We start from the raw sequence: 25,303 nt of genomic DNA on the forward strand, positions 1-25,303 counted from the left end.
TCGGATGGTGGTCAGAGACTTTCTCTTTGATGTTTGGCCCAGTTTCAGATCCAACTGTAGAGCCTGCAAATACAACCTACTGTGTTCAACCAGCAGGGTGCAGGAGGCCATCAATCCCGGAAGTCTCAGAGTTGGCCTCACTCAATTTTAGGTCATAGGCTGAAAGAGCGGGCTCATACCCTGAATGTCCTGGACTCTCTTTCCCATGGTAAAGGTACGAAACTGAACTGTGTCCAGAATGGTTCTAATAAAAGGGAGAGTCTGAGAAGGAGCCAGGTGTGACATTAGCATGTTGATAGTTAACCCCAAATAGGACAAGAGGTTCACTGTAGTCTAGAGGTGGCTGATGATTGCCCGGGACAAGCCCACCTTTAACAGTCAGTCGTCAAGGTAAGGTAAAACAAGTACCCCAGATCTCTGAAGATGAGCTGCCACCACCGCCACCACTTCCATGAACATCTGAGGGGCACTGGTGAGACCAAAGGGGAGCACAGCGAAATGGGAATACTCCTGTCCTGCTGAGAACCACAGGTAGCGTTGATGGGTTGGCAGGATGGGAATATGAAAATAGGCGCCCTAGAGGTCCAATGCCACCATCAAGTGTCCAGGGTTGAAAGCAGACAAGACCTGGGCTAGGTTGGTGAGCATTTTGAATTTCTGCTTTCGAAAGAAGGCCTTCAGAGTGTGCAGATCTAATATAGGCTGGAGGTCTCTGTCCTTCTTTGGCACCAGGAAGTAGCAGGAACAGTAACCACGTCTTACTTCTAGTACCGGCACCCCATTCAGAGCCACTTTGCCCAAAAGGGCTTGGACTTCCTTCAAAAAATGGAGAGATGGTCCTACGTCAGTCATTGGGAGGGTTGGGGGTGGGTGGAAGGTGTGCAGGGAAAGGGAGGTATTAGAGATAATACTCCCTGCAAAGTATCTGCTGGACCCACCTGTGTGACGTGATCTCCTGCCAACCTAGAAAGCATTTACCAAAAAGAAAGGGGCTTACCCAAATTACCTTCCTATGCCTGGGAAAGAAGCAATACAACAGGACAGTCGAAAGTGGCAAGGAGGAAAGAATATATAAATATCACTAGTTATTAGGGGACTATATATTCCTCTATTATCAGAACAAAGTCCTTATCATTCATTACATTCAATTTTAACACGAAAAATAATCACATACCAGGAACACATGATTACCAAATTTAATCATCATAATCTTATTCATTTCATCAAAAATTCTCAGACTTTTTTCTTTTCTTCTCAACAAACTATATACATATATTATATACACATACAACAAATATATACAGATCACAAAGTAACACAACAAAACGTAAGTTCCTTACACCCGATTCGTCAAAAAAGTTTCCCTATTCCATACAGGGAATAGACTTAGAGGTAGTCTTAGCCACACAATTGGTTCTAAACAATTGTGTACAATATATTTACAAACTAAATAAAAAAATTCTCCATCAGAATCCTCTTATCATCTGTCGACGCGGACGCGTTTTGGCCCGTACAAACATTGAGGACAAGGGTGAGGGAAACGACCTATATAATGTATAAAGAGAACACATATTGTATCTTTTCACAACGAATGCTATCTCAATCCCTGTGCTGGCTCCCGGAGACCCAACGTGCCACCACAAAAATTATGGGCCCGATTCACGGAATGAACTTAAGAATCAATCCTAAACTTACTACTATTTTGGTATTCACAGAATGCACTTATTACTTTTGGCATTCACAGAATGAACTTACTACTTTTGGTATTCACAGAAGTTAGGATTTTGTCTTAAGTTTGTCTTAAGACAGACTTAAGACAGACTTAAGACAGACTTAAGACAAAATCCTAACGTAAGCCTGTCTTAAGTCTGTCTTAAGTTTGTCTTAAGACAAACTTAAGACAGAATCCTAACTTCTGTGAATGCCAAAAGTAGTAAGTGCATTCTGTGAATACCAAAATGGTAGTAAGTTTAGGATTGAGTCTTAAGTTCATTCTGTGAAAATACCCAAGTGACTCAGGAATCAGAAAAAATTATAAAAATAAAAATATATATAACAAGGATCATAACATGCTCAGTCTGTAACAAGTCCTAAGTGCAGAGTGCCACTTACGAAGTACTCAAAGCCTTTACCAAAACATAATCACCGACGCACCTCCACCGATGTCATGAGTGAAAAATGCAAAATAATACAAGATAAAGTCCCAAATTCAAAATGGGAACAACACTCACTTCACTGTAACAATTCCATGTGCCTCAAACTCCAGGCCAAACTACACCACAACCAAAATTAGGGCTTATTGCTGTAATATAAAATACATTTCAAACACTTACTTATCCTCACTGGACAATAAACTCACGAGGTCAGGGGATTCTATATTCCATGATCTTACCTCAAGTATATATGGTGGTGTGCACATCCGAAGGTTTTTAGTAAATGGAGGTGCTCCACTCCACTGCTGAGTAATCTAAAACAAAAGGGTAACGAGGGTTTCAATATGCAACTAATCCCTAATCAACTCACTCCCTGCCTCACTCATTCAGCCACCATCCAAAGCGGAGACAGTAAAATCTTCCTTTTAGACGTCCAAAAACTTTCAAGGGCGTATTTCGTCTTGTTCGCATGAAATCGACAAAAAGGCACTGGGTGTAGAGTTAACTAGCGTGGTTTCAATAAAACCGCAAATCGGCGTCCCACGTGATCGGGACCCGAAGAGAATAACCAACAGGGAAAAAGGACTACCCCACAGGAGAGGCTGCTATAATGACACTAACAAAGGACTCTAGATTAGTAAAATAAACAAGCATTGGAAATGCAATAGGTCTCGCATTAGGAAAGTTTGAGCGATTGGTATTGTAAATGACACTTTTTTTATTTATGTGTTGGTTTTGAAAATAGCAAAATTAATAGCTTTGTCAGTTACAATGTCAATAGTTTTAACTTCACAAATGTAACACCTATAGCATTTGTAATGCAATGTGCGTTGTATTTATGTGACTTAGATGTATTGATATTCCAAATACCAATGGCTTTTAATTTTGTAAATAATTAATACTTAAATAAAAGTTATTGTAATTTATAATGGCAATACCTTAAACGTTTGTAATAACTTTTGTGAAGATTATGTTCAGTGTATTTTATTGTGATGAAAATCCAAGAACATTGCATTTGCACCTACACACACACACAGCCACTCACACACACACATACACACACACCTATAGATGTGGTGGTGGTGGATCTGGGGGATATGGTGGTGGTGGATGTTGAGGTTCCGTGACAATTGTAAGTGGTGTTTTCGACTCACACGAATATGGTCGAGTCTAGTATCTATGAACCGCAAATGACGAGTTTAGCAAGTGTGCGCAGTTTCGCTGTGCTAACTTAAACCGTTCGTTTGTTATGTGGGTTTGTCATCTGTACCCACGGGTTCCATCTTAGATACGGCATCCATTTTGTCTCTTGCCCTCAAGTAGCCAGCGAACGGACGCTGTCCGCTTCGCGACCCTGGGACTCCCAAGATATTTGCGGAAGACACATGTTCTTTGAAAGTGTCTTTATGACGAGGGGGATGCTACTGTAAGGCAGATGGCGCCGCTCGAGGCTCATCTTGCCGCACGGGCTTATTGTCTCAGTTGTGCATCTCATTAGGCACGTCCCTTTGATGCCTGTATCTCGTGCTTCTCGACACTCCCCTTTTACACCCTTTCCGATCTCCCCACTGTCTCCGTCTTCCTCTGCACCTGTCTTCGTTCCTATTTCGATCTACTTTACTGCTGATTGGAATTTGCTAATGGTGGGAAGATGGGTTTTTACAGTTGGGAACCGCCAAATGTTTCCGCACTTATGTTCCGGATCTTGCGTGTTTCAAAGTGATCTAAGCGACCCCTCTGAGAGCGACTTGTGGGAACCAGGTTGTAAACTATTGTGTATCATGTTATCCTATGGGTAGAAACTGTATAAAAGGAGCGATCCACAAATACAATTTGAAGCAGTCTCCCCGAACTACACTCGATGTACTTCTTGTGACTTCTGTGTTCCCTGCAGTAAATAAACCTTGACTCTTTGACGCCGAAGGAAGTGTCCCGTGTCTCTGTGATTTGTACGCCGGAGCAGGTTACCCACGAAGGTTTCAGGTGTTGTGCCCTGGCACCGCTGGGTCCAAAGAACCCAGTCCTTCAGTTGGCGCCCAACGTGGGGCTGCATCAGTGGTACCGGTCCAAGCCTGACGATCGTGAGGAACTTCGTGTGAAATCTCCGAGGGAAGGTGCACCCCGCTTCATCGATCCTGTTGTCGAAATAAGTGGCCCGAAGACTTTTCCCGCGAAGATTCCCGCCTCCTAACGGCTACGACGGACTGCTGCCCTGACTGTAGACCTGTTTTGGCGCCTGGCGTAGACCTTGGTATAGCGAGACGATTGACGGGCCTTCCTGAGGACGCCATTGATCTTTGAGTTAAGTATTTGTGGGTCGCTCCCAGAGTTCTTGGTTGTAGACACTTTAGCGAGTGTCTTTGTTGTAAACACTTTAGCGAGTGTTTTTGTTGTAGACACTTTAGCGGGTGTCTTTGTTGTACACGCTGTGTGAGTGTTTTTGTCGGTGACACTTTGCTAGCGTACTTTGTTGTTGTTGTATTTGTTTGACGACTGCAGCCGCCAAAGACCGAGGGTTTAGTTCTTTGCTGGGACTTGGTAAATCCCGAAATCCCGTAACCCTTGAAGTTTGTGAAACTCGGCTAGTGTGCAAGATGCCTGGTCGCAGTACTTTGTTCAGTTGCTTTAGACCTTGTGGTGCGGATTCCCTGCTGGAGGACTCGTGTCCGATACCTCCGGTTGGAACTCCTACATATGACTTATATAGCAAACATGGGCTAGGCCCGATTGCTTTTAACGATTATTGGATCAAATATACAAAGAAAGACGGCGATCTTCGTTGGCCACCTCACGGTAGCTTCGAAGCGTCGATCTTAGATAATTTGGAAATAAAGTTGTTCGAACGTAAATCAAGGCCGGCCATGTTTGATGCCTTTCGGTTCTGGCGCAAAGAAGCCCGACAGAAAGAGATCAGACAAAATAAACGTAGTCAGCGAGATACTGTTGCTACTATAGTGAAGAAAGCTGAGCAGTTTCAGCGTGATAAGGAGGATAAGGATAAGGAAGTGTTTGAGAGATTACAGCGTATGTCCATAGACAAATGCTATCCTGTTTTGTCTACGGAGTCGGATAAGAAGGAAGAGGCAGTTGAGGATTCTTTAATGTCCTATCTTATGAAGTCGCCACCTCCGTACGTACAGGGTACCGCAGCTCCTGTGGTCCCTGCCGTACCTGTTCCACCAGTTCCTCAACCTGCACTTGCTCTTCCGACTGTTCCTGCTCCTTTGCCTCTTTCTATTCCTACTGCTCCTCCGCTTCCACATACTCCTGTTCCCGCTACTGCTCACGCTACTGCTCCTGTGTTGTTAACCCCTGTTGCTGCTAACGTCTCTACTCCTTCTCTTGTTAGTCCTGTGTCTTACTCTTCTCCCTCTACTCGTAATCGTGATTCTCCCCTTGCGACAAACTTCTTTCAGTCGCTCGGACCTGTTTTTGGGTCTGCAGGTTCTGATGGTCCACAGAGACGTAGCCAGCTTCCTGGTAATAGAGAACGTGTTGCGCTATACAATATGGCGATGGGTTGGATGATAAACCCTGTTAGAAATCCACCTCGTGTTGTCCTCGAAACGTTTGATCAATTCAACATACCTACTCAGAGATATGTGTTTGATGAAATGTGCAAGTTCTTACATGATCAGATAGCGGCCAATGCGCCTGACGAGGTGCTGACCGCCCTGTCTGAACTCCGGCTTCAGTTCGCAACTGGACTGATAGTCGACACTAATGTCCGACGTGCTATTGAACGGTTGCTATCTCTTCGTCCCGCTCCTATTCCTCATGCATTGTTCGTTGAGGACATTGAACAACGAGATGGGTCTGGCCAATATCCTATGCGAGAAGTTCCGCCAGTTTGGGTACCCGCTGATAATACTAATGCTAATGCTCCAATACCAGCACATTTCCAGAGAGTGTGGATACACCTCCCTTGGAAACGATCGGAAGTGCTTCAGGTGAAACAAACTTTGCCTGATCCTCGCAAAAATCCTGCGGGGTATTACAAAGAATTATCGCAGCTCGTAGACGCTACGATAATGAATCTGGCCGATATCGACATGTTGTTTGGCAATGTCGTACCGCAACCGGTATGGGCCAAGATTCGTCACCAAGATCACGCGAATGAATTAGGTGGTGATTGGGCTGCCATTACAGCGGCAGACGCTGGACAAGTGGCTGCTACTAAACCCGATCAGTTGATTGAACTTCTTCCCCAGCGAATCATTACATTAATGAAAACGCTTATGCCAGCTATGAGGGTAAATTGGGACAAGTTGTCAGCCTGCAAGCAGAAGAAAGATGAGAGTGTTTCAGACTTCTTTACGAGGTTCGAGGAAACATTCGTCGATCATAGTGGGCAGGATATGGGTACTGAGGGTGGACAGAGGTTGTTTGTGGATAAATTCGTATCGAACTTATTGCCCGACTTGAGCCATAAATTGAAAAATTCAGAAAGTTCATGGGCCGTTTCTACCTCAGCTCAGATATTGGCTACGGCACAATATTACGAAAATAGAGAAAAAGAGGAAAATGACCGTGCCGATAAAAAGACGAAAGAGCTGAAAACTAAAGTGTTGTTACAACAAGCATATCCGCCGCGTTCTAATCAGAATGCGCCTCAGCAGAATAGATCGCAGTCGCAATCGAATCGATCGCAGCCGCGTAATGATTCATCTTTTCAGAGATCTTCGTTGGGGTACAATCAATGTGCTTATTGTAGACAGGAGGGACACATTAAATTCAATTGTCCTGCTTTAAATGACCGTAGTGGTGGTAATTCGTCTAGAGGAGGTCGTGGTGGTGCATAGCACGCATCACGTGGTAGAGGTCGTGGTGCTCAGAACGACTGTTCTGATAACTCGTCAAATTCTAATAATTGTTTCGACCAACGTGGATCATCGCAAGGACGATCTGCGCAGTACAATGTAGACGATTATTACGTCGATCAGGGAACTGACGATAGTAATTACTAGGACAGCCAAAGACAAGGAGAGGGAGTGGTATCAGTTCCGGTTGATCAGAGAGGGCCTTACGTCGCAGTTGCTACATCGGGCGTCGTTGAGCCTTTTCTGTTGGACACTGGTGCAGCGAAAAGTTCTATCATGCATTCGAAACTCCCTGGCGCACCTTTGTCTGGCTTAACAAATGTATCCGTTGGATTCTCTGGCGCCCCCGTTAGCAATCCAGTTTCGCGCCCTTTGCCCCTTCAAATTGGGCCACGTGAGCTCGAAGCTCCATTGATTTTGTCTACTGGTTGTGGCGAAAATCTTTTGGGTCTGGATTTGCTTAAACGCTTGTATGCGACTTTGTATTGTTCTCCTGCGGGTATAAAGCTTACGTTAGGAGAGAGGGTAGTCTCTCCCATGTACTTGTCCCTCGATAAGCTTCCACCGGAATTGAGTTCTCTTCCTGCACCTTTGTGGGCGACGGGTCCAAATGACGTGGGCCTACTTGATATCTCCCCTTATGTTGTTCAGTTGAAATCGAATGTGCGATTGCCACGTATTCCCCAATATCGTATCTCCCTTGATGGTGAACGAGCTTTGTTAGCGATCATCTATGATTTGATCGAGAAAGATGTCATTGAAGAAACTCGGGGAAACGTGTGCAATAGTCCTGTACTGCCCATTCTTAAACGTACTGATCCTACCAAACCGCCTGTTTATCGTTTTGTTATTGATTTACGGGAGGTGAATAAAATTGTGGTTCCTCAATTCCCTGTTGTGCCTGACATTACGGCGCTGCTGACTCTGATTCCAGCTACAGCTTCATGGTTTTCGGTGATTGATTTGAAAAATGCGTTTTTCAGCATCCCGATTGCCGAAGAGAGCAGGGACCTTTTCGGTTTCTCTCTTGGTGGACGTAGCTTCCGGTTCAAACGCGCTCCTCAGGGCTACTGTGAAAGTCCATCGATTTACAGTCAAGCTTTGAAGGGTCAACTAGATGCGTTTAGGTTGCCGGTTGGTGCGGCTTTAATCCAATACGTCGACGACTTATTGGTGGCTGCTGATACTCAGGACATTTGCAAAATTGCTACAGTGTCGTTGCTGCAACATCTCTGTGAGTTAAATCACAAGGTGTCACCTTCTAAACTCCAATATTGTTGTCAAGAAGTAACCTATCTAGGTCACTTATTGTCAAAGGAGGGAAGGAGATTGACCCCAGAGAGAATTGCAGCGATTGCGCGCATGGCTGTGCCACAAACCCAAAGAGATGTGCGTGCCTTTCTAGGTATCACATCGTACTGCAGGCAGTGGATTCCTAATTTTTCATTGCTAGCGAAACCATTGGTGGCTCTTACGTGCAAGGATGTTTCGACTCCTTTACCATGGACGGAAGAATGTCAGAAAAGTTTTTCTGAATTACGTGATTCATTGTGTTCGGCCCCTGTGTTAGGTACCCCTGATTACAGTAAACCGTTCACGTTATATGTTCACGAGAGGGAAGGTTGTGCTTTAAGCGTCTTAACGCAACCTTTTGGTGGTAAGCAACGTCCATGTGCATATTTTTCCTCGACCTTAGACCCAGTAGCTAGAGCATTGCCGAGTTGTTTGAGAGCAACTGCGGCAGCTGCGGTCTCCATCCGACAATCAGCAGGATTGGTCATGGATAATATGCTTACGGTGATGGTTCCGCATGCAGTCGATACTCTTTTGAACCGTACGAAAACTCAGCACTTGACGAGTGCGAGGTTATCTGGGTACGAATTGACGCTCTTGGCAAGCCACATTCAGATAAAACGTTGTAATGTCCTAAATCCGGCAACTTTGTTACCAATTAGTGCAGAGTCAGATGCAGTAACAGAACATGACTGTTACTTGCGGACAGAGGAGGAAACAAAAGGTCGTGTGGACCTTAAAAACACCCCATTGGAAGACCCGGATGGCATCCTGTATGTGGATGGGTCATGTTTTAAATTGCCGAATGGTGATGTGACTACTGCTTATGCTGTGGTGACATTGAATACTGTTGTTGAGACTGCGAGATTGAATCAGAATTCTGCCCAAGCTGCAGAGCTGATCGCTCTTACTAGAGCATGTGTATTAGCAAAAGGTAAACGTGTGAATGTGTACACCGATAGTCAGTATGCTTTCGGTGTAGCGCATAGTTTCGGACGATTGTGGCGAGAACGTGGTTTCTTGACGTCACATGGCACGAAAATACAGCATGGCCAGCTTGTGAACGATCTTTTGGATGCATTGACTTTGCCTGCTCAAGTTGCAATTGTTAAATGTAGTGCGCATCGTAAAGTGACGGATGATGTTGGTCGTGGTAATGCGTTTGCAGATGAGATTGCTAAGGAGACTGCCCGGAACCTTAGCACTCGAATGTATGTGACGAATTCGGTTAGGTGGCCTACAGAATCAAGTATGTGTGAGAATACTATAGAGAGTGTGAAAGCAATTCAGAATGAGGCCACCGACACTGAAAAGATGAAGTGGAAAGAAAGTACGGGAAGGTTGGATGTGAATGGTTGCTGGATTGATTTGTCAGATCAGAAAAGATGGATGTTGCCTGATGCGTATGTACTGGCCGTTGTGCAAATGGCACATGGGTTAGCACATATTAGCGCGAAAGGTATTTGCAAGTTGTTGGCTGATGTATGGAAGAATGATGGAATTACTAAGTGTGCTGAACGTTTGGTGAAGAATTGTATGGTGTGTATAATGTACAATCCTGGCAAAGGAACCCCAACTCCCCCTGGCAGTTTTGCTCCTCCTTCGTATCCCTTTGAGGTGATCCAATTGGACTTCATCCATATGGAGCGATGCAATAACCTGAAATACGTTTTGGTTGTGGTTTGCGCATTCTCCCGATGGATCGAGGCCTATCCCCTCAAAGATAATACTGCTTTGTCTACTGCGAAAATCCTACTGAAGGAATACTTTCCTCGGTATGGAATGCCTAGAGTCGTGTGGTCAGATAACGGAAGTGAGTTTGTTGGAAGTGTGATGAAGAGTGTGTGTAAGGGCCTTGGAATTAATCAGAAATTCCATAGCGCCAATCATCCCCAGTCAGCTGGATTGGTTGAAGGGTACAATGGCACCCTTAAACTAAAATTAGCGAAGATCCAGGCTACGACTGGACTTTCGTGGCCTGACGCTTTGCCTCTAGCATTACTGTCAACTAGGGCGACTGTACACTCCCGAATAGGGCTTAGTCCCTATGAAATAGTGTTCGGCCGTCCTGCGAATGTGTGGGGGGTTCCTAGGCCAGGTATATTCGTTGATCTTGAGTACCCGATGTTGATTGACTACTTACATGACTTGACTGCTAAACTGAGGTTAATTCATCAACAGGTTTACGACGCCTTGCCGACGCAGACGGAGGGTCCAGGCCACCAGCTCCAGCCTGGTGATTGGGTTGTCACCCGAAATTTTTCGCGCAAGAAGAATCTGGACCCCCGCTTTGTTGGACCTCACCAGGTGCTTTTGGCCACGAGGACTGCCGTTCGTCTTGAGGGACGGAAGAACTGGGTACATGCTACCCATTGTAAGCGAGTCCCTATTCCTTTGCCGGCAGACCCGTGGGTGAGGAAAGGCATTGCGTCAACAGAAGCAGCGACATTGCCGGCGTTTGTACCTTTCAGTGACGCACAACTTGTTGGTGAACACTCAGTGCAGCAGAAAGCCATTGTTGGAACATTGTCAGCAAGAGACTCAAGACCAGACCAACGAACTGATCGGCAGGACGCTGTCTCTTCGACAGATCCTTTGTTCGACGTGCAGACACGTCCCGGGAAACATCGATATTCTTTGCGATCTCACACTAAGGACAAATAAAAATTTTGCTTGCTTTGCTGAAATTGATAACTGCAATATCTTCGTTTCCCATGATCAACTTTGAACATTCGTATCATTGAAAATTGTTTTGTATATATATATATATCAAGCTTCTTCCTTGTATCTTTTTCCTTCCACAGCTGAATTATTGTGCTAAATAAATACATATTGTGTATTGAGGGCCGTAGGGCCGCGCGCGTACCTCCTTCTGGACAGTAGGTCTTGACGCTAGGTTAAAGGCCGTCGGTTCCTAGGAACTCCTGGGAATTGACTATTGCTGCACAGAACGAAGTGCGTCAAGAAACGTTGCGGACGGTCGTAGGGAAATGGCATTTTTGAAGCTGAATGATTTGGAAGGAGCTCAGGCATATAGAGTCAAGCTGCAGAAACTTAGTCGTACGAAATGTTTTGTATCCCAATTGTTTGTATTGTTTTTAATTGCTTCCGCATTTTTGGCGGGTGGGGTGTATTACACTATGTCTTACTTCTTACTTCCTACCCCTACTCCTACTCCTTACCCTAACATTACTTCTACTGCTTCTCCTCATTCCTTTCATATGTTACCAGAACACGAACAGGCTAGACGTGTAGAATTCCGCAACAATTCCTTTATCCAGCTCCTCCATCAGCATCAGTTAGTGGTTAACACTACTAATTGTTGGGTGTGTGGGTTGATGCCACATACTACGGGTAAGGGAATTCCATATCTGGTGTTACCGTATAGTTCCCAAGGGTCAGCTCGAGCATACCAAACAATGCTTCGAAGCGCACTAGGTTTCCACCCCTCTCCAGAACGTTCCCCCAAACCGGGTCCTACCTCATGGCAGTGGGTGGTATCGATGATAATACAGGATTTGGAAGATGAGATCTATGATGCTTATCTCATCCCTAAGGCAGAGGTACAAGCCTATAGGGCACCGAATAGAGGGGAATATAGTACGTTCACTAATGAAAAGCAGCTTAAAAGCTCGTCTCCAATATGGGTCGTACCCCACACTGGTAATCTTTGTCTTGTGGGTCGTGGCTCGCAAGCCTCACTTGGAGTAAGTGCTTGCACTGAAAGTTACGTTCTGTCAATGTCCCCGATCCCTGTGCTTCTGGCTGCCAAGGGTACGTACTTCATCTGTCATGATCGTGCATACACATGGTTGCCCGCAGACTTCATGGGCTCATGTTTTGTTGCAAATCTGTTGCCTCCGACGTTTACTGTAGATGCCGATTATCATAAGACTAGAGTTGTACGAGGCGTAATTAGTGAAGAGGATACTGCCGGTCAAGAGGCAGGAGACTTTTTCAAGGGTTTCCTCCCGTTTTGGGGACCTATGGTTAATAGTAGGAACCTGAGACATTTGACTCGAGTGGTAGAATCGACAGCTAACATTACTGCCAGTGCCCTTGGTAATATCACCACAGAACTTCAGGCGGAGAGACTTATGACATTACAAAACCGTATGGTTTTAGATGTTGTCTTAGCAGATCGCGGTGGGGTATGTAAAGTGATCCATTCGAGCTGTTGCATTTTCATTCCAGATAATGCTCCTACTGTCTATCAAGCCATCTCGAAGTTGCACAAGATCTCCGAATCCATACACGTGGATGTAGGGGATTGGACGCTACTTGGTTGGTTTTGGGGCCTGGTGTCGACTTGGGGTTGGAAGATTCTGACGATCATCGGGGTTGTGGTAGTGTTCCTGTTCACGTGTTGCCTTTGTGTGCAGTGTGGTCCTGCCTTATGTGGCCTCTGTGCTACAACGTGTATGAGACAACCATCTGTTACCAAGGGGACTCGGTTGGACAGAGCTATGCTACAACGACATCTTGATGGTCTGATGAATATCGAGTATGATTCCGACTAGTGCTTGCCTACATGAGGGCAAAAGGAGCGTCTGAGGTTCCGTGACAATTGTAAGTGGTGTTTTCGACTCACACGAATATGGTCGAGTCTAGTATCTATGAACCGCAAATGACGAGTTTAGCAAGTGTGCGCAGTTTCGCTGTGCTAACTTAAACCGTTCGTTTGTTATGTGGGTTTGTCATCTGTACCCACGGGTTCCATCTTAGATACGGCATCCATTTTGTCTCTTGCCCTCAAGTAGCCAGCGAACGGACGCTGTCCGCTTCGCGACCCTGGGACTCCCAAGATATTTGCGGAAGACACATGTTCTTTGAAAGTGTCTTTATGACGAGGGGGATGCTACTGTAAGGCAGATGGCGCCGCTCGAGGCTCATCTTGCCGCACGGGCTTATTGTCTCAGTTGTGCATCTCATTAGGCACGTCCCTTTGATGCCTGTATCTCGTGCTTCTCGACACTCCCCTTTTACACCCTTTCCGATCTCCCCACTGTCTCCGTCTTCCTCTGCACCTGTCTTCGTTCCTATTTCGATCTACTTTACTGCTGATTGGAATTTGCTAATGGTGGGAAGATGGGTTTTTACAGTTGGGAACCGCCAAATGTTTCCGCACTTATGTTCCGGATCTTGCGTGTTTCAAAGTGATCTAAGCGACCCCTCTGAGAGCGACTTGTGGGAACCAGGTTGTAAACTATTGTGTATCATGTTATCCTATGGGTAGAAACTGTATAAAAGGAGCGATCCACAAATACAATTTGAAGCAGTCTCCCCGAACTACACTCGATGTACTTCTTGTGACTTCTGTGTTCCCTGCAGTAAATAAACCTTGACTCTTTGACGCCGAAGGAAGTGTCCCGTGTCTCTGTGATTTGTACGCCGGAGCAGGTTACCCACGAAGGTTTCAGGTGTTGTGCCCTGGCACCGCTGGGTCCAAAGAACCCAGTCCTTCAGTGTGGTGGTGGATGCGGTGGTGGATGTGGTGGTGGTGGATGTGGTGTTGGTGGATGTGGTGTTGGTGGATGCAGTGGTGGTGGATGCGGTGGTGGTGGTGGATGTGGTGGTGGATGCGGTGGATGTGGTGGTGGTGGATGCGGTGGTGGTGGTGGATGCGGTGGTGATGGTGGATGCAGTGGTGGTGGATGGGGTGTTGGTGGTGGTGGATGGGGTGGTGGATGTAGTGGTTGTGGGTGTGGTGGATGTAGTGGTGGTGGGTGTGGTTAAAGTGTTGGTGGATGTGGTGGTGGATGTGGTGGTGTATGTGGTGGTGGTGGATGCGGTGGTGGATGTGGTGGTGGATTTGGTGTTGGTGGATGCAGTGGTGGATGTGGTGGTGGTGGATGTGGTGGTGGTGGATGTGGTGGTGGTGGATGCGGTGGTGGTGGATGCGGTGGATGTGGTGGTGGATGTGGTGGTGGATGTGGTGGTGATGGTGGATGTGGTGGTGGATGTGGTGGTGGATGTGATGGTGATGGTGGATGTGGTGGTGGATGCGGTGGATTTGGTGGTGGTGGTGGATGCGGTGGTGGTGGATGGGGTGGGGGTGGTGGTGGTGGTGGATGGGGTGGTGGATGTAGTGGTGGTGATGGTGGATGTGGTGGTGGATGTGGTGGTGGTGGATGCAGTGGATGTGGTGGTGGTGGATGCGGTGGATGCAGTGGTGGTGGTGGATGTGGTGTTGGTGGTGGTGGATGCAGTGGTGGTGGTGGATGGGGTGGTGGATGTAGTGGTGGTGGGTGTGGTGGATGTGGTGGTGGTGGGTGTGGTGAAAGTGGTGGTGGATGTGGTGGTGTATGTGGTGGTGGTGGAAGTGGTGGGGAACGTGTTAGATGTGGTGGTGGATGTGTTGTTGGTGGATGTGGTGAAAGTGGTGGTGGATGTGGTGGTGGTGGTGGATGTGGTGGTGGTGGTGGATGCGGTGGATGTGGATGTGGTGGATGTGGTGGTGGATGTGGCGGTGGATGTCATGGTGGATGTGGAGGTGATGGCCGGCCGTGTAAAGTGCACTTTTTATTTACGATGCCCACCATACAGCCTTCTTGAGCTGTTCTTTTGATGGATGAATGTGGTTGCTTTGATTTCAATTTTTAGTCACTGAACGTGCGCTGCAATGGATTTCTTTAGCTTAAAAGAATTGTTAAGTAAGTTATTGGTCTTTGTCAGTACCATTTATTAAATTTAAAAATTTCCCACGTATGAAGAAATAGCCAACAGAAAGATTTTCATGTCAGCCAAACACCTAAAGAGCCGAGCGAATTATGGCCATTACTGGGTATTCGAAACTTTGAAAGGGAAAGCACTGTTTCGGTTTTGCACTACATAGGATCAAAGTAATTTTTTTTTATTAGGAAAGAGGTCTTATTGTTGGAGTTCTATTAAAGGGATGTTTAAAGGCTGCAATCCAAAATATGCTAGCAAAGAAACAGGGGGAAAATATCACAATTGTGATGCTCAAATTGCTTAATTGTCTTATTAAAATGTAGTACATTTTACAGACGGTACTGGGAGAAGAACGGTGTGACTACAAACATTTTTTTTAAAGAAGAACTCCGTAATTAGTAAAAGTCACGTAAAGACACTAAAATAAAGCTTCTGAAATTCTCTAGAACCAGCATGGCCCTGCTCCCATAATAAGCTTGAAATCATACCAAAAATCACAAAATTCCCATTTCACAAAGTTTAAGGTAACAGATCATTTACAGAAAGGCTGATCATTGGCCTTATATTTAAGTATATGTTTGAATAATGTGCTTTGACTTAAATAACTAGACAAATGATAACCTCTTGCAATCCGAAAATGCACGAGAGAGGCTAGTTTGAAGTATAAAATCATGCTGTTAATAGCAAGCAACCTTGTTATATCTTTTTTTCGATCAATAGATGGTGCTACTGTTTCTCCTTGAAATCAAACTCTTACCACAGACACGGGTGCGGAAGCGGAAGTGGGGCAGACGTGTGATCAATTTGAGACCGGAACGTGCTTCCATGGTATTTAATTATGTCTAATTTTTAAACACTGGAGAGAATTAGTTAAATTAATTGCCCATCTCGTACAAGGATTTTTATATATTGATTTTATATATATATGGCAATACATTTTTACAGAAATCAATAAAGTGACCATACAGTTAATTCTCACGCAATATTTATCCATGAAATTAGATTAGTGGCCAGATTTCATCACGGTCATTAAGACCAACACTAGCCGTCTGATACTTCTCTATCATTAAGGCTTCAAATTTATTCAATGTCATCTGTAACATGATTTTATTGGGGGATTTCACCACTAAAAGGACCAACCACATGATTTCATTCTCATTATGATTACACTCCATAAAGTGTTGGACCATGGGAGCTCCTTTTGTCTTACAACGTATTCTGGACTGATGCTACATCACCCTCATCTTTACTGCTTGTGTAGTCTGCCCTATGTATACCTTTTCGCAGGGACATGCAAGGGAATAAATGAAATTTCTCGTATTACAATTCGAGAAGTTATTTTGATTGTGTTTTTTGCCATTCAGCATAATACATTGGAGTTAGTAGTGTATGGACAAACCACACAGTCATTACATTTAAAATGTCCCACAATTGGTGGAAGGCTTAACATATGTCTCAGGTCTCCCTTAGGGGGACTTGTCCCTGCTGCTCTCACTAGATGTTGACAAATGTTTTAACCTCTGCGGAAAGCAAACAAAGGTTTTGGGGTGTTTAAATGCTCTATTAGCTTCTAGTTCCGTAGGATAATTTGTTTAATTTTGTTAGCTTTGGGATTGTGAGTGAGAATACACGTCATATGATCAGAACCCTCTTTTTCTTTAGGTGTTAGTACATTTTCACGAGGTGTAAAACATGCTCGTTTCAAAGCAGTTCTTTCCAATTATTTGGGATAGCCTCTGTTGCATAATTTGTCTTGCACCCTCTCTGCATTCTCAAAGTAATCTACCTTGTTGGTGCAGTTACGGCGAATTCTTAAAAATTGGCCGTACGGCAGATATTCTTTAAGATTCCTCTGATGACTGCTTGAAAAATGCAGTAAAGTATTGCGGTCAGTTGGCTTGGTATAGAGGCTTACTTCCAATATGCCAGTATTACTTTGTAACCATACATCTAGAAAATAGATTTTAGTGTCACTATATGTAATGGAAAAATTAAGGTCTATCGAACGCGCATTCAACCAACTGTGAAATAGTAATAGTTGTTCCTGATTCCTGGTCCATATCAAAACAATGTCGTCAATAAAACAAATCCATCAGGTAATATGTGTTTTAAAAGGGCTCATGTCATTGAAAATATGCTGTATCTCAAAGGTGTGCATAACAAGATTCGTAATTTCCGGGGCAAAACAAGACCCCATTGCCACGCCTTTCACCTGTATATACAGGTCATCTTTAAATGCAAAACAATAGTTTTTTAGACAAATCTTGGCTAGGGCTGTGATAAAATCAGTCGGAACAACGTGTGGTCTTGTTCTTTTATCCAATACTAACCCAAGGACTAGCAATGCTTTGTCTTGCGGAATGTTAGTATAGAGACTTTTGATATCGAAAGTGACCAACAACTGTTGATCACCATCAAATACCGAATTCTCAATCTTTCAGATAAAATCCATAGTATCTCTAATGTAGGCCTTAGTTAGAGGTACAAAAGGTTTCAAAAACACATCTATGTATTTAGCTAAAGGTTCTAGTAGTGACCCACAAGCCGCAATAATAGGCCGTCCCGGAGGTTTTAGGGTATCTTTATGGACCTTCGGCAAAACATAAATATTAGGAATCTTTTGTGTCGTAACGTTCAAATAAATCATATTCTTTTTTGCAAATTTATCCCTCATTTAGGGCTTTTTTAGTCAGATGTAAAATTTGGGCTCTTAAGCGTGCAGTGGGATTATTGCTGATGGGGCGATAGTGAATCAATTGAATAAATTGGAACACTATCACATCATCATAGTCATTACTATACTATAGGTCAAAGCCGTCCCCCTTATCAGCCGGTTTAATGACTGTAAGGGGATTGGAAGTAAGCTCTTTAAATGGGGTCCGTTCTTCAAGGGTGAAGTTGGGTTTAAAGAAAATCTATTTCTTATTGAGTTCATCAATCTCTCTCAATATCTGATCTTCAAAAAGAAGAATCTCATTTGGCATAGAAGTACTTTCCGGACAGAAGAAAGACTTATTTCGCAATCCACTGACGTTAATGTCATGAATTTCATCCTGATTTGAAAAAATGGTTTTTAACCTGATTTTTCGCAGGAATTGAAGGACCTCTGTTTTAGTATTCACAGGGTCCTGCAAGGTCAGCGGGACAAAAGACAAACCTAGAAAGAATTGGAAGATTCTGCCTCCCACTGGATGGCTGGGCTCCATCAAATGGAGTGACAGGAGTGGGCTACAGACTGGGCACATTGATCTTAGGGCCAGATGTACAACCCTTTTCTGTGGCTGCAAACTGGAGATCCTCCCATTTGCGACCGTAAAAAAGGGTAATGGCATGTACAAATGCTATTTTGAGAGTCACTGACTCGTACAATAGCATTTCTGACTCCCGCTATTAGGAAGAGACGTCCCTTCCTAATAGCGAGTCACCATGCCATGTGCTATTGTTTTGCGACTGCATTTGTAGTAGCAAAGCACCTGCAGTTTACCACCTACTTCAAGTAGGTGGTAAACCACTCGCAAACAAACATGTAGGGTCCTCAAGGGACCCCCTCCCCCTTTGTGAGTATGTGAGGAAATATTTTTAAGAGCAGGCCGTGATCCCAGAGACCACTGCCTTCCCTTAAAAATTTTTATCTGAAAAGTTTAATTTTACTTCTTTGATTGGAATCCTAATTTAAGGACTCCTAAATGCCTTCTGTGAATTCTGAAAGTCTTAAAGTTAGGATTTTTCTAAGTTTAGGAGTAGTAAAGTTACGACTCCTAACTTTAGGACTCCTAAATGCCTTCTGTGGATTCTGAAAGTCTTAAAGTTAGGATTTTTCTCAGTTTAGGAGTCCTAAAGTTAGGACCCCTAACTTTACTACTCCTATACTGAGAAAAACCTAACTTTAAGACTTTCGGTATTCACAGAAGGCATTTAGGAGTCCTAAAGTTAGGACTCCTAACTTCTGTGAATACCGAAATGAGTAAGTGCCTTCTGTGAATACCAAAATGAGTAAGTGCCTTCTGTGAATACCAAAATGGTTGTAAGTTTAGGATTTTGTCTTAAGTTAGTTCTGTGAATCGGGCCCAATAGGTCTAAGGGGCGGGTCATCAGAATCTTTATCGGTTTTTGGTACCCCAAATATCAAAGGTGTCTGAGCATATGTCCTATTAAGGTCCACAAATGATGTCCACAAATGATGCCCTCATCCATAGCGGCCGTTGTAATGTTCAATCTTAATCCTTTTTTCTGAGTTGTTTTTTACCTTGGCATAGTGGTCAGGGATATTCAGCATGGCTAGCATTTTGCTTCTATAGTTTTCGGTATCATCTAGCACAATACCGCCTCCTTTATCACACAATTTCACAGATATTTCTCTGCTTTTATGTAATCTGTTAAGGGCAGTATTCTCCTGAATGCTTACATTGTAAGGGGGTTTCTGTACATATCTGAGCATGGTTTGTATTTTCGCATATACCACTTTTTCAACTCTTAACCTAGTTCACCCACAGTGGGTGTAAAGGTGGATGGAGGCTTGAGTCCTGATCCATTATAGGAGGTAGTAACTTCCGTAAGAAGAACTTATGGAAAAAGATATGGATGTCTTGACAGAGCTCAAATGTATTAATGTTGGAACCAGGGACAAATGATAGCTCTTTGGATAAAAGTTCAAGGGACTGTTTATCTAGTTCAACAGAGGATAAATTGAACACCGGGATGGAATTCTGCATAGGGGGTCAATCCCTCCAATACGGATGTTGTCTGGTTTGAAAGTAATGAGGTGTGTTCTCTGAATGTTGGTTTCGCCCCCATGTTAGATTCCTGAACCTTGTTCTCGGTGTTCCCCGTCGATTCCCTAAAAAACGGTTATTTCTATTTGAGCCTTTAAATTGGTCCCTTCTATTCCCAAAATATTTACATTGCTTGGATCCACCCTCTCCTTCTGAATTAGAAGTATCTGTAAATGTAAAAAAAATGCAAATTTGACTAGTGCTGATAATCAGCGTGACTAATGTTGTCTTTGGGGATATTGTAATATTGTGCCCCTAAGTATGGACAGACCCTTCTTCTGAAACAAATCTAATATTTTTTTTAAGGTTATTGGTTTTCTTTTTACTAAGATATTCATTAAAGGAGTACAATTCCAAATTAACTTCTGTTCTTTTTTTGGCTTCCTCTAAACTGTTATTATTTTTCAGACTTTCTTCAATATCTGCAGTTTCCTTAAGCAGAGTATCTACCATTTCCCTTGCTGTTTCTATAATTAGGATAATTAGATTCCAAGAACAGCGATTAGCAACAAGGGACCATTTCTCCAAAACATTTCTGATCTTTACAAAGATCTGTCTCGGTTCTTAGTCCATTGGGGATTACTACTGCTTTGAGGTATTCTAACATGAACTCTGCATGTGATTCAGCGCTTTTGGCTTTCTTTTTCAGAATCAATAATTTGAACCATTTGTCATTGCTACCTCTTGCAGCTGTAAAGGATTTATTGGTGACGCTAGTCTGTCCTATCAGTTTGAAGAAGTCCTTATCACTGAAGCCAAAGGTTTTCTTACTTTCCATCGTAACACAAAAACAGATAAGACACTAGGGATACAATGTACTAGATGACCAATTAACCAAAGGAAATAGTGAAAATAGGCTTCTTGTGTCAAAATATTATACAAAGGTGTAAGAAAATCATAGCAAATGAAAATTGTGAAAAGAAATCAAAATAATACACAATAGTTGTCAAGTACTTTACCTACCCTCGTCCAGGTACACCACCCTCGTAGCAACGTGCTGGGAACAAGTCAAGACAAAAGAGAGGGCCAATGAAATATAAATAAGGGAAAGCAACCCAGGGGAAATAACATTCACAGTTGCACACAACAAAAAGCATCTCCTGATTATTCAGTTTACTCTCTATTTTTCTTTTTTAAATGTATACTGTCTATATCATGCATATTTTTTTTAGAATACAGCACTTACGCCTTTACTATCCTTTCACCATCTTACATTATTATTAATTTCCCCTATATAGAATATATTCTTGTCATATTGAGGAGTAGCATTTACTCATGATATCCCAAAAAGTCAGTTAGAATATACTTATCCATCCCGACACTTGAGGGACGTTGTTTTTTATCCCATCCGCCTTTCTATCACAGCTATTTAATGGCGTCCCTTCAATCTTGCCTGCTCTTGTGACCCAGGGTGGTCTGTGATCGTATTTTACTTTTAAGACCAATCAAGGAGTTTTCTTTCTCTTTTTCTTCTTACCTTTTGTTGGTTATCTCTCTATACATCATATATATCAGAGAACGTATTATCTTTTATGTGCATATATTTTACCGCTGCTCCCAAGGGTCGCCTGTTTAGGTTATTGGCAACCACAGAAGTACCATACTTCCAACAAGGCGGCCCAGAAACGCCACTGGTTCCAAATATTAACGTCTGCAACCACAGGTGATTCCGGTTACACTCATGAGTGGGGAATTCTATTAAAGCACCAGAGGCTTCAGATTATGCTTTCTCTTTCTTTACTGCAATTTACCAGCAGCCAATTAAAATGTTTTTAACATACAATTGAAAACGAGATTTCCCAGAATGCTTAGTATAACATCTACAAACCATAGAGACTAGCCCTATAAATGACTCGCTTTCCATGAACATTTCCTCATTCTTTGCTGCTCGCGGCTGAGTTATGTGTTCCGACTTTGTTTACCTTTACTTCAGGGTTTATTGTTATAGACTCTAATGTGTGTTTTTTTGTTGATAATTTAGCACATAAAAGGCATTATAATTGTGTATTACTGACTTACTTGTTTGCACTGTTTAGTTGTGCTTTGAGCCGTGCCTTGGCTGCAGCGTGCAGCATGAGTATCTGGGAGGTTTTTCCCTCAGGGTAGTCGATGATGGCGAGCGTGCTAGGAGCTCTCTGACGTGCCTCGCCCCCATCAGAGTGCCTTTACCCCTACGTGGCTGCCCACACTTACAGCAAGCTCTAAAGCGGTCCTTGGTGCCTTTCCTCGTATGGGCCCACGTTACACTGGAGCCAGACGTTGCGTAGCCCAATTGGGCTGGTTTTGGGCTACGTGATGCCCAACTTCGTTTCCTCCTCGCTCCGCCCGCATTTTCAAACGCGCATTGGAGCACAGGTTGTTTCTTCACCCATCTTCCTGATGCCTATTCCTGGGCTGCGTAATCAGGACTGCCCAAGCTGAGTACAGGCATTTGGAACAGATTGGCTCCCTGATGCCCCCTGGCGGGCTGCTATAATTTTTTGGGACAGCTTTGCTGAGAAGCAGTAGAGGTTTTTACTTGCACTAAGGGTTGCTCCCCCTCAACCAATTCCTTTGGAATTATTTATCCGTGGCAAATTATTTGTCGCAATCGCAAGATATCAACTAGCGAAGGAAGACTGGGCCTATTTTGAGGAGGACGAATATGGGTATTATGAGGAGGAGGATGGCCCCCTATTGGAAGACAACCTGGTTGATGCCTTAGATGCATCAGTGCAGCAGTCCGTCAATAAGGCGGTGGAGGTGGCGGTTCCCCAGACGGTCAACAAGGCGCTCGCAGCTGCCCTCAAACCTATTACTGCGCAACTTGAAAACTTTGCAAAACGGCATGGGATGCACTATCAGGAGTCAACGAAAACAGCAGCGGGCTCCTCGGGGGGAGCAGCTGCAACTTAAGGCTTCCAGCTGGCCGCACGCGCTGGTCCTGACTATGTTACCACTTTCCTCCTCAGCAGATCATCAATATTCTGGGTCCTCAGAGCCTGGTCCATCCTCTTCTAGGAAGGCATATGACACTGACATGGATACTGACACGGATTCTACAGGGCATACTGCTTCCCCTAAGAAAAAGAAGGCTAAGAGGGTTTCCATCGATTCCCTGTCCTCAGCCCTTTACCAGACCGCAAATCCCTTTGACTTTAACCCGCAAGACATCATCCACTCAAGGTCCTCAGATTGGGCCCCTCCGCCGGAGGTGGCAGACTATTTGCACCAAAATCTGAGGCGAAGTTTTGATAGGGAAGTTCGGAGCAGGTTGAGATCTGAGTGCCCATGTCAGGACATCCTGGATAAAGTGGTGGAAATGCCTGACATTGATCCCAATATGCTAGCCTTTTTGAAGAAATTTGTTAGGATCCCAAAAAGGGCATTGACTGTGCCTGGCGCGGTTGCCAAGATAAACTCTTGCATACCACTGGGCCTCTGGCAAAGATTTCAGAAATGGCCTTGGTGGCCAAGGAGACCGGTGCACCAATTGACCCTAATATCCTAGCGGGATGTACCCAGCGAGCCATCTGTTTCCTTGGAAACACGAACTGTGCTATTGCCACTGAGAGCAGGAAGTCCCTTTTCATGCGCATGGACAGAAACCATGTCGAATTGGCCTCGGCGAAACCAGGCCCCTCGGCGGAAGGATTGTTGTTTGGTGAGAGGTTAGTTGAAGACGTCTCCCAATACGTCGGGACCTTCACCTCTCTAGACAAGGCCCAATCAAATATCAAGCGGGTATTCCAAGCTGGTCTTTTTGGTTGGGCCAATCGAGGCAGGGGCCGCTCGCCAGGCCGCCAGTATCATCAAGGCCCTCCTACAGGAGGTTACGGCAGGGGTAGAGGAGACTATCAATACTACACCAGAGGCGGCACGTTCTACCCCACAAGAAGTTTTAATTGTTGCCGGTACCACAGGGAGGACAGAGGGGGAACTTCCAGCCCCAGATTACAGCAGGTAAGACCAATGCCTCTATCTCTATGTCGCCTGGGGGGTCGCATTTCCCATTTCCTCGACAATTGGCCAGTCATTACTCAGGATGCCTGGGTATTACAGATGGTACAGGGATTCCTCATAGATTTCTTTCAATCACCTCTACAGAGTGTTGTTCCACCCCCTCTGTCTTTTTCCCAACAAGACAGACTTTTTATAGATCACAAAATAGCAGACTTGCTGGAAAACATGAGGTAGCCTATTGTGTCAACAGGCCCCTGGTTTTCTGCAGCAATGTCTTCCGAGTCCTGAAGAGAGGCAGGGGTTACAGGCTAGTGTTAAACCCTGAAATATTTCAACTCTTTTGTCCTGTACAGACATTTCAAGATGGAAGGGATCCATCTTCTGACAGACATTTTGAGGCAGGGGGACTGGATGGTCCGTCTAGACCTCAAAGATATCCGACGGTCCCAATTTTTCCCCCTCACCGGCGGTTCCTATAGTTCCAATGGCGAGGCAGATGTCTGGAATATTTGGTTCTGCCTTTTGATCTTTTCTCAGCTCCTTGGTGTTTCACCAAGTTGATGAAGCCAGGGACCGCTCATCTCCGGGAGCAGGGTATTCGGTTAATCATTTACCTGGACGACATACTGATAATTGCTCCCTCTGCTTCCCTAGCATCGCAGCATTTGCAATTGACAGTTTCTCTATTAGAGAATCTGGGTTTTGTAATAAACAAGACAAAATCTGTTCTGGTCCCAGCGCAGTCACTGGAGTTCTTAGGGTTTGTGATCAATTCTCAGGCGGCCCAACTCCAGTTGCCCAAGCTCAAGTTGAGAGATCTGAAGACAGAATTGAGGAAGACTCTTGGTGCACAAGTCATGTCTCTATGGGCGATTGCGCACTTACTAGGCCCTTTAGCTTCCTCCATACAGGCGATATTTCCTGGACCATTGCATTATCAGGCCCTTCAGTGTCTCAAGATCCAGCACCTTCAGAAGGGGCTTTCTTACTCGGACCAGGTTCCCCTCACGGATGAAGTCTGAGAGGAGGTCAAATGGCGGCTAGCCCAGTTGGATGCCTGGAACTGCCGGGCAATCTTCGGCTCTCGCACGGAGATAGTCATAGAATATGATACCAGCCGATCGGGTTGGGGGACTTGATGCGGGGAGATTACCACGGGGAGCAGATGGTCTCTCCAGGAGTTATCATTACACATCAACTGTCTCAAGCTCCTGGCGGATTCATTTGCGATTCGCACTCTCTCACCTAGGATGGTACAGTGCTGCATCCTCTTGCGGATGGACAACATCTCTGCGGTGATATATATAAACAAGCTGGGGGGGACAAAGTCCCGATGTTGGCGGAGATCGCCAAAGACTACGAGCTTTACTGCCTTGCTCACCAAATAACGGTGGTAGCTGAATACCTTCCGGGGAGGGACAACACAATAGCAGATTAGAACTCCCGTGCTTGAAGGATTACAGCGACTGGAAGCTCCATCCGTATTACTTCCAAATGACTCAGTCACTTTGGGGCCCCAATCACATAGATCTCTTTGCCTCCAGGCTGCATCAGCAACTGGAGTAATTTTTCCGTTGGAGACTGGTTTCCCTGGCGAAAGCCACAGATGCCTTCACACAGGATTGGTTGAAGACAGTCAATTACGCTTTTC

The 25,303-nt window shown here is 44.6% G+C and overlaps 1 pseudogene; it reads left to right on the forward strand.

Annotated features, from left to right (window-relative positions):
• The first annotated feature begins 346 nt into the window (after nt 1-346).
• On the forward strand, nt 347-24,674 carry LOC147710413 (uncharacterized; annotated as a pseudogene).
• The last annotated feature ends 629 nt before the right edge of the window (nt 24,675-25,303 follow it).

Source organism: Lissotriton vulgaris, chromosome 5, assembly GCF_964263255.1.
Source record: "Lissotriton vulgaris chromosome 5, aLisVul1.2, whole genome shotgun sequence".
Classification (NCBI taxonomy): Eukaryota; Metazoa; Chordata; class Amphibia; order Caudata; family Salamandridae; genus Lissotriton; species Lissotriton vulgaris.